General features: G+C 38.3%; 1 pseudogene; it reads right to left on the bottom strand.

Moving 5' to 3' along the window:
• Positions 1–16211, bottom strand: part of LOC124982751 (antigen WC1.1-like) — a 314961-nt pseudogene that overhangs the window by 104481 nt on the left and 194269 nt on the right.

Below are 16211 nucleotides of genomic sequence, written 5' to 3' on the forward strand. Positions count from 1 at the left end.
CTTTGATCAGAGGGAGATGTGACTATGGAAGAATGATCAGAGAAGTGAAATGACATTGGTTTGAAGAAGGAAGGGACCATGAGACAAGAAATTTGGGCAACTTCTAGAATCTGAAAAGCCAAGGAAAAGAGTCTTCCCAGAGCCTCAGCTGAATGCAGTCTCTTGACACTGTTTATAGCCATGTCAGATCATGGTGAGATTTCTACCCTATATTGAAACATGATAAATTTGTGTTGTTTTGCATCACTTGCTCCATAGAAATATGTTATAGCAGAAATAGGAAACTTTTGGGGTTTACTCTTGTCCCCAGAGGTAGGTCAAGAGTAACTGCTACCTTAAATGAACCCTGTAGAGAATGTTTGTGTCACAAAATAGGGCTGAGAAGGAAGGAGCAGAAGCACACCTGCTGCAGCAGGAAATGGAAGCACCTAATCTTCTCCTCTGCTGGAGGGACAGGTTCTGTGTGGGGGCCTCCTTCCTCTTCTCTTCTCTCTGTGAACCCCAGACCCTGCCATACGGTTCAGACACCATCCTGCAGAATCTCCTTTGCCCTCTCCCAGCATGTGCACAGTGTGTACCACAGACCTGAGCAGATGACTCCCGCGTCCTCCTTGTGCCTGCAGTTATGCTGCCCCCAGCCCAGGGAAGGGCACTGCCACACGTGGGCCTCCTCTCCTGTGCAGTTCAGCTCATTCAGCCAGATGGGCCCTGACCCCTCTCCAAAGTGAGCAGAGATGGTGGCCTCCAGGGCCACTCCACAGTCCAGCTGTCTGCATACCACATGGGCGTCACTCAGGTCCCAGCTGTCATCACAGATGGAGCCCCAGGAGCCCTGCTGCAGGATCTCCACTCTCCCTGCACAGCGACCACCACCATCCACCAGGCGGAGCTCTCTGCTGTCTGGGGAGAGACAGGGTCATGTCAGTGGGCGTTTACACGGGGAAGGAGAAGGGTGTTGTGTTGGGGCCTTGCTCACCTGAGCAGATGGCAGTGTGTCCCTCTGAGGCTGCAGGTCCTGCTGGGTCAGACCAGGAGTCGTTGCACTGGGGCAGCAGCTGGGTCTGGTTTCCTACAGAAGGGGTTAGAGAGCAGGGAACTCAGTTAAAGTACATCACCATCTAGTGATGGTCTCTGAAAGCTGTAGGACATGAGCAATAATTTCCTATCTCCAGAGTCGATCTTCTAATAAAGATTTCCGCTTCTGACTCTGACACGATTTTCTGTTTTAAGTCAAGAACCAGGAGTGACTTTAGGAAAGTGGGAATATATCAGTGCTGCTTGAGAGCACTATGCAGCTCCCATGATAGCAAGACTTTTGGAGTAAAGCTCAGTGAAAAGTAAAAACTGTATTCAAGTATGATCTCCTGGAGGCATTGAGAGGAAGAAGGTGAGACACTGAAAGTCTCAGTATATTTATCAAAAAGAAGACATTCTGTTAAGCATCTAGAAAACTTGTATATTATTATATGAACTAAAATAATTTGTGTTGTACGTATCAGTGCCCAGTTTCTCAAAACTTCAAATTGTTATTGTGTAAGGTAATATGCCCTGAATCTTTATTCAAGAAAGAGGAAAATTAAAGTACTTTCTGAAGGTTTAATATGGTTTTTCATATACAGTGTCTATTGATAAAAAAATACCACATTAAATAGAAGTTAGATAGATAACAAAGAGGAAAAAGGAGAAAAAGGGGGAAGATTTTCACATTAATATTGGGGTTTCTTCACAGGTAATTTAAATAATCATGATAAAATGTTGCATTAAATGACGTGATGTGCATCTTGATAGCGAACTGATAACAAAATCCAATAAAAATTTGAGAGTTATAAAGTAAATACCCCCCAAAATTCTCAGAGAATGAGCCTACCAAAACATTTGATTAGCACAAAAGAAAAATAATAAGTGGAAAACATTGGAAAACCCACAATAAAGCACAGAAAGACAAAAGGATAGAAAATATAAATATGTACTTAAGGGACATGGTGAGAGACCTAACATAGATGCTTTATCCCTTTTATGTATTTCAGGCCATAATTGGAAGTCCTATAGCATAAATTAGATAATACACATAGTGGGATATTTAATACACATGCAATGCTTAAAAAATCCACAGAATCTTTGACATTCTATCTATTGACCTGCAGAGTCTTTTCCTTCTTCCCTGAATGTCAGCTGATGGTGGAGTGTTGTCTATAAGCAACAGAATGCAGTGAAGCTAACATAACTTGAATAACGAACCTAGCCAAGAAAGTCATGCCTCGTTCCTTTGACATATTTGGACACTTGCTTTACTCTACTCTGTAGAGTCTATGATGTAGGAGAGTGCATTTTTGGGGGTCTCTATCAGCAGCCCCAGGTGATCATCAAACTGCCAGTCATGTTAATGGACTATACCAAATTTGCATCTTGATCAAGTCTTCAAGTTACCTCAGCTCCAGGTGACATCTAAGTGCAACTTTATGAGAGACTCCAAGAGGCAACTGGCAAAAGCCCTTCCCAATTTATGAGTCAGAAAATTATGAGGAAAATGAAAAGCCTTTTTTATTAAAAACATTTTTTTGGGAAAATGTATTATGCAGCAATAGCACCCAGGGCAAAAACACATATAGCAATTCTACATTCCCATGCTTATTGTGGCACTATTTAGAAAAGTAATGGTGTGGAAACAACCCAGGTGCCCACTGAAAGAAGAATTATAAGTAAAAGGTGTTATAGACCCAGGCATAAATAAGAATGAAGTCCTGTCATTAGTAGCAAAATGGATGGAAATTTAGAATGTACATAGTGCAACTGATCTGCAAACTAAAGGACAGTATGAGCAGTAAAATCAGAGAGAAAATACAAGAACCAAAAAATCACTTCAAGAAACAGAGATTCTGATAAAAAAAAAAAAAACAAAAAACCAGGAAAGTAGACATCCTCAAAATGAACCAAATAAAAAATTCAGATGAAAGCATCACCACCAGACTAGATCACTAGGAAGAAGGAGTTTCTGGAAAAGATAACAAAATGTATAATCATGAAAATAAAATTGACCATGGAGAAAATATGTTGAGACCATTAACAGAACTTCCAAGAACTTTCAGAACCTAGTATAACCCGAGAACACTTAATATAAGAAATATTGGGATAGATGAAGGCTCAGAGATACAAATAAACAAATGCACAATCTTTTCAATTAGACAATATCAAAAATTTCCCAAACCTAAAGAATGAAATGGAAAATCAAATATAGGAGACTTCCAGGACACCAAATATACAAAATTTCAACTGACCCACACCAAGGCACCGTATCATGAAAATGCCTAACACACAGAATAAGGATAGAATTTTACGAAAGTCAGAGAAAAATGTCAGACTCTGTTTAGAAGAAAACTCATTCAGCTCTCAGTTGATCTCTCAACCCAGACCAACACTAGGAGGTCTTGGAACAATATATACCAGGTTTTAAAAGGAAATGGATGCCAGCCAAAAATACTATGCCCAGCAAAACTAAGCTCCAGATTTAATGAGGACATAAACATCTTCCATGATAAACAAAAGTTAAAAGAATTCAGAGCTAGAAAGCCTGCATTACAAAACATACCTGATAAGATAGTTCATGAAGAAAAAATGAAAAATAAAAGACAAACCCAGCAAAGAGAGGAACTACACTAAAATAACAGTGAATCAATGGAGAAAGTAATTCAAATTAAAAGTCAGAAATAGATCAAAATGACAGGGAATCAATGTCATATCTCAAAAATAAAAATATGTAAATGGCCTACATTCATCAATCAAAAGACATAGATTGGCACATTGGATTAAAAAACAAGACCCAATGATATACTATCTCCAAGAGACTAACCAAACAGGCAAAGACATCCACACGCTGAAGGTGAAAGGATGGGAAGAAACATATCTCACATGGATCACAAAAATAAACAGGGGTTTCTATCCTCATATCTGATAAAGTGAATTTCCAACCAAAGGTAATCAGAAGGGACAGAGAAGGGCATTTCATATTGCTTAAGGAAATTATACATCAACAGGACATAACAATCAGAAATGTATACGTCCCAATTAATGGACCATCTAAGTACATCAAACAAACCCTTCTCAAATTCAAGAATCCAGTAGACCACAACACAATAATGCTGGCTGACTTTAACATGCATCTTTCAACACTAGATAGGTCCTCCAAACAAAAACTAAATAAAGAAACTATAGGACTAAAAAACACAATTAATAATTCAGACTTAACAGACATATATATAGAATATTTCACTCACCAATGCCTAAATACAATTTCTTTTCAGCAGCACATGGATCCTTCCCTAAAATAGATCACATCTTAGACCACAAAGCAACTCTTTGCAAATTCAAGAAAGAGAGAGAGAGAGACAGAGACAGACTGAATGCCTTACATTCTATCTGATCAAAGTGGAATAAAATTAGAAATCAACAACATATAAAAAGAGGTATATCCACTGCAAGAGAAAATAGGAAAACAACCCCATTCACAATAGCCTCAAAAGAATTGGGGGAGTCAATCTAAGAAAAGTGGTGAAAATCCTGCTCAATGAAAAGTACAGAATACTGAAGTGTGAAATTGAAGAAGACCTTAGAAGACATAAATATCTCTCAAGTTCATGGATATGCAGAATTAACATTGTCAATGGCCAAACTACCAATAACACTATATATATTTAATGCAATTCTTATTAAATTCCACTGACGTTCTTCATAGAAATGGAAAAAGCAGTCATGAAATTCATTTGGAAAAATTAAACACCCAGAATAGCTACAGCAATTCTTAGCAAGTAAGGCAAAGCAGGAGGCATCACAAGAACAGACATTAAATTACACTATAGTTACAAAAACAGCATATATTGGCACCTAAACAGATATGTAGACCAAGGGTACAGAATAGAAGACAGATTGGCAAACCCACATATACACAGAGTTATCTCATACTAGACACAGGTGCCAAACATATCCTTGGAGAAAAGTTGGCTTCTTCAATGAATGATTTTGGGAAAACTGGAAATCCATATGTAGCAAAATGAAATTGAACCCCTGTCTCTCACCCTGCACAAAAACCAACTCAATGTGATTCAGGGATTTAGGCATTAGACTAGAGACCCTGTGCATAATAGAAGAAATACCAAAATCTCTACTATGTCAGTCTAGAAATTGAATTCCCCCCTAAGACTCCTAAAGTGCAAGAAGTAAAATCAAGAATCAACAAATGGGATGAATTCAAACTAGAAACCTTTTTCATAGCAAAGGAAACCATCAAAAGTTGGAAGAGAGAGCCTACAGAATGGGAGAATATCTTTGCCACCTGTACCACAGATAGTGCATTATTCTCCAAGATAAAGAACTGAAAACACGTAACACTGAAAACCCACATTATCCAATTAATAAATGCACAAAGGAATTGAGCAGGCACTTCATGGAAGAAGAAATGTGATCAGTCAAGAAATATATGAAGGAGGATCCAAGATGGTGGACTAGAGGGTGACTGCATCTCCCGTCGCTCCAGAACCCAGGATTCAAGAAGGGGAGGCATTGAGAGACTCAGACTAACATAGAGCTGCCGGGTGGGTCTCTCCCATGGGTGAAGCTCATCCTGGGCAGCAGGCCCCAACAGGGGTAGCTTCTTGGAGCAGGGCAGGGCAGCTAGAGTCTTCCCTAAGTAGCCCTGCTCCCTCTGGCAGCAGGCTCATTCCACAGCCAGCTTCTTGGAGCAGTCCGCCCAGTGAGAGCCTTTCCACACAGAGCCAGCTCAAAGCCCCAGACCCAGTGGTGGGCCCCGGCCTGCATGCAGCTTCTGGGACCAGGACAGGGTAGCCAGAGACTTACCCAAGCAGCCTTGCTCCCTCCTGAGGCAGACTCAAACCACAGCCAGCTTCTTGGAGCAGGCCACCAATAAGAGCTTTTCTGCACAGAGCCAACCCCCAAGCCCCAGACCCAGCAGCGGGCCTCGGCCTGCAGGTGGCTTCTGGGACCGGGGAGGGAAGCCAGAGACTTCTCCAAGCAGCCCTGCTCCCTCCTGTGGCAGGCACAATCTATAGCCATCTCCTCGGATCAGATCTGTCCAGTAAGACCTTTTCCGCACAGAGCCAGCACCCAGCCCTGGAACCAGTAGCGTGCTAGGGGCAGCTTTCCTTGGAAGCACTGCATTATCAAGTTCCTCCAAGACTTCAGGCTACTGAAGGCTGGGAGATGATATACTGGAAATCTACAGGGACACTATAAGCCAAAGAGGAAATCAGCAATATCTCAGAGTCCCACTGACATCTGACCAATATGTGAAAACAAGGGAAGAAAATGTCCCAAACAAACCTAGATACTATATCAATAAAACCCAATGACAGCACAGCAGAAGAAATGTCAGAAAGGGAGTTCAGAATGTACATAATTAAAACAATCAGGGAAGCAAACGAGGAGATGAAAGAGCCAAGGCAGGCATTGAATAAGGAGATGAAAGAGCAAATGCAAGTATTAAATGATCGCACCAATCAACAGTTAAAAGAGCAAATACGGGAAGCAAGACATCATTTCAATAAAGAGAGATACTGAAACAAACAAACAAACAAACAGAAATCCTTGACATGAAGGAAACAATAAACCAAGTTAAAAACTCCATAGAAAGCATAACGAATAGTATAGAACTCCTGGAAGACAGAACCTCAGACATTGAAGAAAAAATGTTTAATCTTGAAAACAAAGTTGACCAAACAGAGAAGATGGTAAGAAATCATGAACAGAATCTCCAAGAATTATGGAATATCATGAAAAGGCCAAATTTAAGAATTATTGGGATTGAGGAAGGCTTAGAGAAACAAACCAAAGGAATGAACAATCGATTCAATGAAATAATTTCAGAAAATTTCCCAAATATGAAGAATGAAATGGAAAACCAAGTACAAGAGGCTTATAGGACTCCAAATATAAAAAAGTACAACAGACCCACACCAAGGCACATTATTATGAAAATACCTAACATACAAAATAAAGACAATTTCAAAGGCCACGAGAGAAAAGAATCAAATTACATTCAGGGGGAAACCAATAAGAATATCAGCAGATTTTTTAATGCAGACCCTAAAAGCTAGAAGGGCCTGGAACAACATTTATCAAGCCCTGAAAGAAAACGGATGCCAATGAAGAATCTTATACCCAGCAAAACTTACTTTCAGATTTGATGATGAAATAAAATCCTTCCATGATAAACAAAAGCTAAAAGAATTTACAAAAAGAAAGCCGGCATTACAGAACATTCTCAGCAAAATATTCCATTAGTAAGAGATGAAAAACAATGATGCAAATCAGCAAAGGGAGGAACTAGCCTAAAGGAATAGCCAAATAAAGGAGAAACCAAATCATGTGAAAAAACAAAAATGAGTCAAATGACTGGGAATACAAATCATATCACAATAATAACCCTGAATGTTAATGGCCTGAATTCATCAATCAAAAGACATAGACTGGCGGATTGGATTAAAAAGAAAAATCCAACAACATTCTGCCTGCAAGAAAGAGATACACATAGACTAAAGGTGGGAAAAAACATACCATGCACATGGACCCAGCAAAAAAGCTGGAGTATCCATCCTCACTTCAGATAATGTGGACTTCAAGCCAAAACTAGTCAGAAGGGATAAAGAAGGACATTACATACTGCTTAAGGGAAGCATAAATCAGCAAGACATAACAATCATAAATATCTATGACCCGAACATTGGCTCATCTATGTATGTCAAACAAATCCTTCTCAATTCCATAAATCAAAGACCACAACACAATAATACTGGGCGATTTCAACACACCTCTCTCAACACTGGATAGATCTTCCAAAAAAAAAAACTGAATAAAGAAACCATAGATCTCAATAACACAATCAACAATTTAGACTTAACAGACATAAATAGAATATACTATCCAACAAAGGATGAATACACTTTCTTCTCAGCAGCACATGGATCCTTCTCTAAAATAGACCATATTTTATGCCACAAAGCTATTGTTAGCAAATAAAGAAGATAGAGATACTACCTTGTACTCTATCAGATCATAATGGATTGAAATTAGAAATAAATGACAGAATAAAAAACAGAAACTTCTCCAATACCTGGAGACTAAACAATACGCTATTATATGATGAATGGATAACAGAAGACATCAGGAGGGAAATAAAAAAATTCTTAGAAGTAAACGAGAACAAAGATACATCATATCAAAATCTCTGGGACACTATGAAAGCAGTAATTAGAAGAAGATTTATTTCATGGGGTGCATTCAACAAAAGAAGAAAAAAATCAACAAATAAACGACTTAACACTACAGCTCAAAGCCCTAGAAAAAGAAGAGCAGACCAACATCAAAAGTAGTAGAAGACAGGAAATAGTTAAAATCAGAACCAAAATCAATGAAATTGAAACAAAAGAAACAACCAGAAAAATTAGCAAAATAAATAGTTGGTTCTTTGAAAAAATAAACAAAACTGATAAACCCTTAGCCACACTAACAAAGAGAATGAGGGAGAAAACTCAAATTACTAAAATTCGGAATGAACAAGGAAATATCACAACAGACACGAATGAAATACAAAACATAATTAGAAGCTATTTTGAAAATCTATATTCCAACAAAACAGAAAACCTCGAAGACATCAACAGGTTTCCAGAGACATATGAATTACCCAAACTGAACGAGGAGGACATACACAACTTAAATAAATCAATTTCAAGCAATGAAATAGAGGAGGTCATCAAAAGTCTACCAATAAAGAAAAGTCTGGGACCAGATGGGTTCTCAGCCGAGTTCTACAAAACCTTTAAAGAAGAGCTCATTCCAATACTCCTCAAACTATTCCATGAAATAGAAGAGGAGGGAACCCTCCCAAACTCATTCTATGAAGCCAATATCACCCTGATACCTAAACCAGCCAGAGACACATCGAGGAAAGAAAATTTCAGACCAATATCCTTAATGAACATCGACGCAAAAATTCTCAACAAAATTTTAGCAAATTGCATACAAAAATATACTAAAAAGATAGTGCACCATGATCAAGTGGGTTTTATAAGTGGGTTTTATCCCAGGTATGCAAGGTTGGTTCAACATCCAGAAATCAATAAATGTCTATCACCGTATCAACAGACTTAAAGTTAAGAATCACATGATTATTTCGATAGATGCAGAAAAAGCATTTGATAAAATACAGCATCCCTTCATGCTCAAAACACTAGAAAAAATAGGGATAGTGGGAACATTCCTTACCATTGTAAAGGTCATCTATGCTAAGCCCATGGCCAATATCATTCTAGATGCTGAAAAACTGAAAGAATTCCCCCTAAAAACTGGAACAAGGCAGGGATGCCCTGTTTCACCACTTCTACTCAACATGGTCCTTGAAACTCTAGCCAGAGCAATTAGACAAACCAAAGAAATTAAAGGGTTACAAATAGGAAAAGAGGAACTCAAACTATCCGTGTTTGCTGATGACATGATTAAATATTTAGAGGAACCTGGAAACTCCACCAGAAGACTTTTAGAACTCATAAGTGAATTCAGTAAAGTAGCAGGTTACACGATCAATGCTCATAAATCCAATGCATTTTTATACATAAGTGATGAATCTTCAGAAAGAGAAGTTAGGAAAACTACCCCATTCACAATAGCCTCGAAAAAAATAAAATACTTGGGAATCAATCTCACAAAAGAGGTGAAAGATCTCAACAATGAGAACTACAGAACACTAAAGAAAGAAATTAAAGAAAACCTTAGAAGATGGAAAGATCTCCCATATTCTTGGATAGGCAGAATTAATATTGTCAAAATGGCCATACTACCAAAATTGCTATACAGATTCAATCAATTCCAATTAAAATCCCAGTGACGTAGCTTACAGAAATAGAGAAAGCAATCGTGAAATTCATCTGGAAGAATACGAAACCCAGAATAGCTAAAACAATCCTTAGCAGAAAGCGAAGCAGCAGGTATCACAATACCACATCTTCAATACTACTATAAAGCAATAGTAACAAAAACGGCATGGTGTTGGTACCAAAATAGACAGGTAGATAATGGTACAGAATAGAGAATATGGACACAAACTCAAATAAATACAATTTTCTCATATTAGACAAAAGGGCCAAAAAATATTCAATGGAGAAAAGATAGCCTCTTATACAAATGGTGCTGGGAAAACTGGAAAACCACATGCAACAGATTGAAATTAAACCCCTATCTCTCACTCTGCACAAAAGTAAACTCAAAATAGATCAAGGACCTCAGAATCAGACCAGAGACCCTGCATCTTATAGAAGAAAAAGTAGGTCCAAATCTTCAACATGTCGGCTTAGGATCAGACTTCCTTAACAGGACTCCCATAGCACAAGAAATAAAAGCAAGAATCAACAATTGGGATAGATTCAAACTAAAAAGCTTTCTCTCAGCAAAGGAAACTATCAGTAATATGAAGAGAGAGCCTACAGAGTAGGAGAACATCTTTGGCACTCATACTTCAGATAGAGCGCTAATTTCCAGAATCTATAAAGAACTCAAAAATCTCTACACCAAGAATACAAATAATCCAATCAACAAATGGACTAAGGAAATGAACAGACACTTCACAGAAGAAGATATACAAGCAATCAACAAACATATGGAAAAATGTTCAACATCCCTAGTAATAAGAACAATGCAAATCATAACTACCCTAAGATTCCATCTCACCCCAATTAAAATGGTGATTATTAAGAACACAAGCAACAATAGGTGTTGGCGAGGATGTGGGGCAAAAGGTACTCTCATACATTGCTGTTGGGGCTGCAAATTAGTGCAGCCACTCTGGAAAGCAGTATGGAGATTCCTCAGAAGGCTTGGAATGGAACCACCATTTGACCCAGCTATCCCACTCCTTGGCCTATACCCAAAGCACCTAAAATCAGCATACTACAGAGATACAGCCACATCAGTGTTCATTGCTGCTCAATTTACCATAGCCAGATTGTGGAACCAACCTAGATGTCTTTGATTTGATGAATGGATAAAGAAACTGTGGCATATATATACAATGGAGTATTACTCCACCATAAAGAATGATAAAATTATGGCATTTGCAGGCAAATGGATGTAATTGGAGAATATCATGCTAAATGAGATAAGCCAATCTCAAAAAAACCAAAGGATGAATGATCTCACTGATAAGCGTATGATGACATATAATGGGGGTGGGAGGGGTTAGCGTTAGGGTTAGGGTTAGGTTTAGGGTTAGGGTTAAGGAGGGTGGCAAGAATTGAGGAAGGAAGTATTGTATATAGGGAAAAGATGGGTGGGAGGGGTGTGGGGGGGAAGGAAAAAATAACAGAATGAATCAAACAATATTACCCTATGTAAATTTATGATTACTCATATGGTATGCCTTTACTCCAGGTACAAACAGAGAAACAACATGTATCCCATTTGTTTACAATGAAAAAAAAGAGAAATATATGAAAAAATTTCAAGATCCCTAGCAGTTCAAGAAATGCAAATAAAAACTACTCTAAGATTTCAACTCATTCCAGTCAGAATGTCAACTATCAAAAATACAAGTAACCTGATGACATTGTTCACAGAAGACAAAAATCAATCATGAAATTCTTTTGGAAAAATAAGAGACCCAGAATAGCCAAAGCAATCCTTAGTAAAAAAAGTGAATCAGGAGGCATCCCAAGAGGAGACCTAGGAGCTCAGAGCTATAGTATTAGAAACAGCATGGTATTGGCACCCAAACAAACACATAGACCAATGCTACAGAATATAAGACACATCGACAATCTCACATATATACACTTATCTCATAGTAGACAAATGTGCCAAAAACATTCACTGGATTAAAGATAGCTTATTCAACAAATGGTGCTGAGAAAAATGGAAAGCCTCATGTAACAAAATGAAATTAAATCTTTATCTCTCACCCTGCAAAAATCTCAACCAAAGTGGTGAAAGACTTAGGCAACAGAACAGAGACCCTGTGGCTACTAGAATAAAAAGTAGGCCCAAATCTTCACCAAGTCAGCCTGGGATCCGACTTCATTCACAAAACTCCTAAAGTGCAAGAAATTAAATCAAGAATCAATCAAAGGAATGGATTGAAACTACACAGCTTCTCAGCAAAGACACACCCAATAATGTGAAGAGAGAGACTACAGAGTGGGAGAAAATCTTTACCACATGCACTGATCTCTAGGATATAAAAAGAACTCAAAAAACTTAACATCAAAAAATCAAATAACCCAATCAGTAAGTGGGTTAAAGACCTGAAGAGGCATTTCACAGAAGTAATAATACAAACAATCAACAAATATATGAAAAATGTTCAGCATGTCCAGCATTTGAGAAATGCAAATCAAAACTACTCCAAGATTTCAACTCACTCCAATCAGAATGGCAATTATCAAGAATCCAAGCAACAATAAACATTGGCAAAGATGTGGGGGAAATTGTCCACTCACACATTGCTGGTGGAAATGCAAAATGGTGCAACCATTATGGACAGCAGTTTAGGGATTCTTCAGAAAACTTAGAAAGGAAACACCATTTGACCCAGTTATTCCACTCCGCAGTTTATACCCAAAGGACTTAAAATCAGTATACTATAGTGACACAGTCACATCAATGTTTATAGCAGCTCAACTCACAATAGATAAACTATGGAATCAACTTAGGTGCCCTTCAACAGTTGAATGGATAAAGAAAGGTGGTATATACACACAAGTGAATATTTCTCAGTCCTAAAGAAGAATGAAATTATGGTATTTGCCAGAAAATGGATGGAGTTGAATATAATTATGCTAAGCAAAATAAGCCAATGCCCCCAAACCAAAAGTTGAATGTTTTCTCTGATATGTGGATGCTGACTTAAATAAGGGAGAAAAGGGAAGAAGAGAAGAACTTTGGATTAGACAAAGAGGAATAAGAGATGGGAGGGGGAAAGGGAATAGGAAAGATAGTACCATTAATCAGATATTACTATCTTATGTGTATATATCATTACATGACCAATGTAATTCTATATCATGTGGAACCAGGAGAATGAGAATTCATACTCCTTATAGGTATAATATGTCACAATATGTTATATTATCATGAATACCTAAAAATAACAAATGAAAATATATAATTAAAAAAAAGTCTGAAGGACTTAGTTTTAAAGAAGAATGAAATTCTGGTATTTGCTGGTAAATGGGTGGAGCTAGAGAATATCATGCTAAGTGAAATCAGACAATCCCCAAAAAACAAAAGGCTGAATGTTTTCCCTGATATGTGGAAGCTAATTCATAATTGGGTGGGAGATAGACAAGAATATAGTTACTTTAGATTAGATAGAGGGGGGTGAAGGTAGGGGAAGGGGTATAGGGGAAGGACTGATAGTAGAGTGAAACAGACATTATTACCTCATGTACATGTATGACTGCATGACTGATGTAATCCTGCAATATGTATAATCAGAAAAATGAGAGATTATAATCTATTTTTGTATGATCTATCAAAATATATAAATGCATTTTACTCTCCTGTACAACTAATTAGAAAAAAACAAAAAAAAATGTAAAAAAATATTTGAGGAAACTTTGCAGAATGTGTTTGAGTGTTCCTTATCTTACTCTGTTTTGCTCTATGGTTAAACTATACAGGTAATATTAATCGTATAATCTTTTTCAGTCAAAAAAAAATTCCTCTGAATAACCCTTAAAGAACCTGAAAGATGATGTATGATTATTGAGAAGAATCATATTTTACCACAGAATATCTCATTTTGGAAGTCAGCCCTCCATGCTGTCTGCTCTCAGAGACATGTCACTCAATGAGCAAACCGAGTACCAGTCAGCCCTGATCTCCCTTACCTGAGCACACCACAGAGGCTGTGTTTCCATGGGCACAGGCGGGAACACCCAGGGCAGTCACAGGACAATTCCACAAGAAGGACTCAGACCCCGAGCAGTGAAATCGGTCTCTCCAGATCTCATCATCTCCTTCCACAAAGTATGCTCCTTTTGGGGCGGAGAGGGCGACCCCGCAGCCCAGCTGACGGCAAACAACATTGGCGTTGGCCATATTCCAGTGGGAGGCACAGAGTGTTCTCCAGCCTTCTGAGGTCTTCATCTCCACCTGACCCTCACACTGAGAGCTGCCATTTTTCGTGAGCCTGACCTCTGTGTACTCTGGAAGGAGAAACACGATTTCACATTTTGTTGCCACAGAAGAGTGTGCAGAAAGGTTAAAGTACTGCCATAAGTCTCACCTGAGCAGACAACTTGCACAGCCCCACTGTGTTGGCAGCTGCCTCCAGGACAGGCCCTTCTGGGGCAGAACCAGAGCCCAGGCTCATGTCCCTCACACTGGAACTCTTCAGCCCAGACCTGTTCACTGGCCTCTCTGAGGGGCAGTTTGCCCAGGACTGATGCTGCCTTGCCACATCCCACCTCTGCACAGACGACCTGGGCCGTGGGGAAGGTGAAATTCCCATCAGATACTGGAGTCCATCCTCCTCCAGAATTCACTTCCACTCGCCCAGAGCAGGGTCCACCTCCTCCATCCAAACGCGCAAATCCTAAGGGAGAAAATCCCCCCCCAAAATACAATGAGTATCTTGGGTTGGAATTGAAATGTACATGTCACAGATAATACCGTGAAATCTTTTCTTTTACAAGGTTTGGGGAGTGGATCAACATTTGGTGTTAGAAAGGGGATTTCATGAACAAGTGTCTGAAGACAAATTTAGAAGGAGGAATTTATAAGGTTTGTTCTGAATGGCTGACTTAAGAAATGAATGTATATACAAACACACACCCACACATATACATATACACACATGCACATGTGTGTGTTCAAGAAATGAATATATACATGGATGTAAATGTACATGTGTGCATATATTTGAACACATTATCCTTTTGATTAAAAAGGTATCCATATCTTTGTCTACAAATCTGTCCATGTCAGTCTACCTCCTTTTTTAGTAGGATCTGTATTTAACCACTGTATGTGAACAGAAGTGGAAAAAGTCTATGCTTAATTTTTTCACTATTTTATTCCCCCAAATTTTCAGTTCACAGATAATAATTTAAACTAAGTTAACATTTGTTAAAGATCAAGAAACTCAATATATAAAAAAACTATCACTTTATATTTATTTCTTATTGAGGGATATAAAAAGAGTCCATGAACTAGTGTGAGATTGAGATGGAAAGTAGGTTATTTTAACTAAAATAATCACGGTTCCTTACATCAAACTTCCCATTACAGAAGATAGAAAGACAATTTAGAAGAAAGATCAGATGTTATCAAGAGATTTGAGCATGCTTATTTGCCTTTATGTTTTGTTTTGAGAGATTGTTATTCTGTCAGTAATAAAGAGTTTAAAGAAGTCATTAGGCATCTACTGAAGCTGATCAGGAAGCCATTTCAGGTATGAGTTCAGACCTGTGGTTAGGCATCTGGTTATGGATATGGAATTGTAATATGATAGCAAGTTTATGTAATACAGAAGTTTAGCATGGACCCATTCTCAAGAGAATGTAATGTTCATTAATGCTTTCCAAGAAGACCATGAAAATGAAATGAACATCAAAAGCATTAGTCTACCTTATTAAAATTGCTACTTTAAGCCAGGTGCGATGGCTCATGCCTGTAATCCCAGTGTCTCAGGAGGCTGATGCAGGAAGATCTGGAGTTCAAAGCTAGCCTCAGCAATAGCAAGTACTAAGCAATGTAGTGAGACACTGTCTCTAAATAAAATACAAAATAGGCTGTTGATGTGACTCAGTGGTTGAGTGTCTCTGAATTCCATTCCACAAAACTGCCACCACCCCAAAATATTGCAATTTAAAGCATTATCATTAGAATATTCCTGTTTTCTCTGAAGCTGGTATTAACATGAAGTGTGGATTCCCAAAGTGTTACTACGAGGTCATTTTAATTTATATTGTTATAAAAAAGGAGTGATGACAAGATAACTCACTCAGAAAGTCACAATGAAAATACAAAAATTTCAAACTGAGTAAGTAATCTTTAGGATGTTATGACTATAAAGAGTATGAAAGCTACAGGGTCATCATAAAAATCAGCCATCAATATTGCTGCCCATGGACAAGAATAATAATGATCAGTCACCAGAACAGAAATCCTGACTGTAGGCTGTGCCTGTGGGTGCAGCCAGGTCTCCTTCCCTG

Source organism: Sciurus carolinensis, chromosome 4 (genome assembly GCF_902686445.1).
Source record: "Sciurus carolinensis chromosome 4, mSciCar1.2, whole genome shotgun sequence".
In the NCBI taxonomy this organism is placed as follows: Eukaryota; Metazoa; Chordata; class Mammalia; order Rodentia; family Sciuridae; genus Sciurus; species Sciurus carolinensis.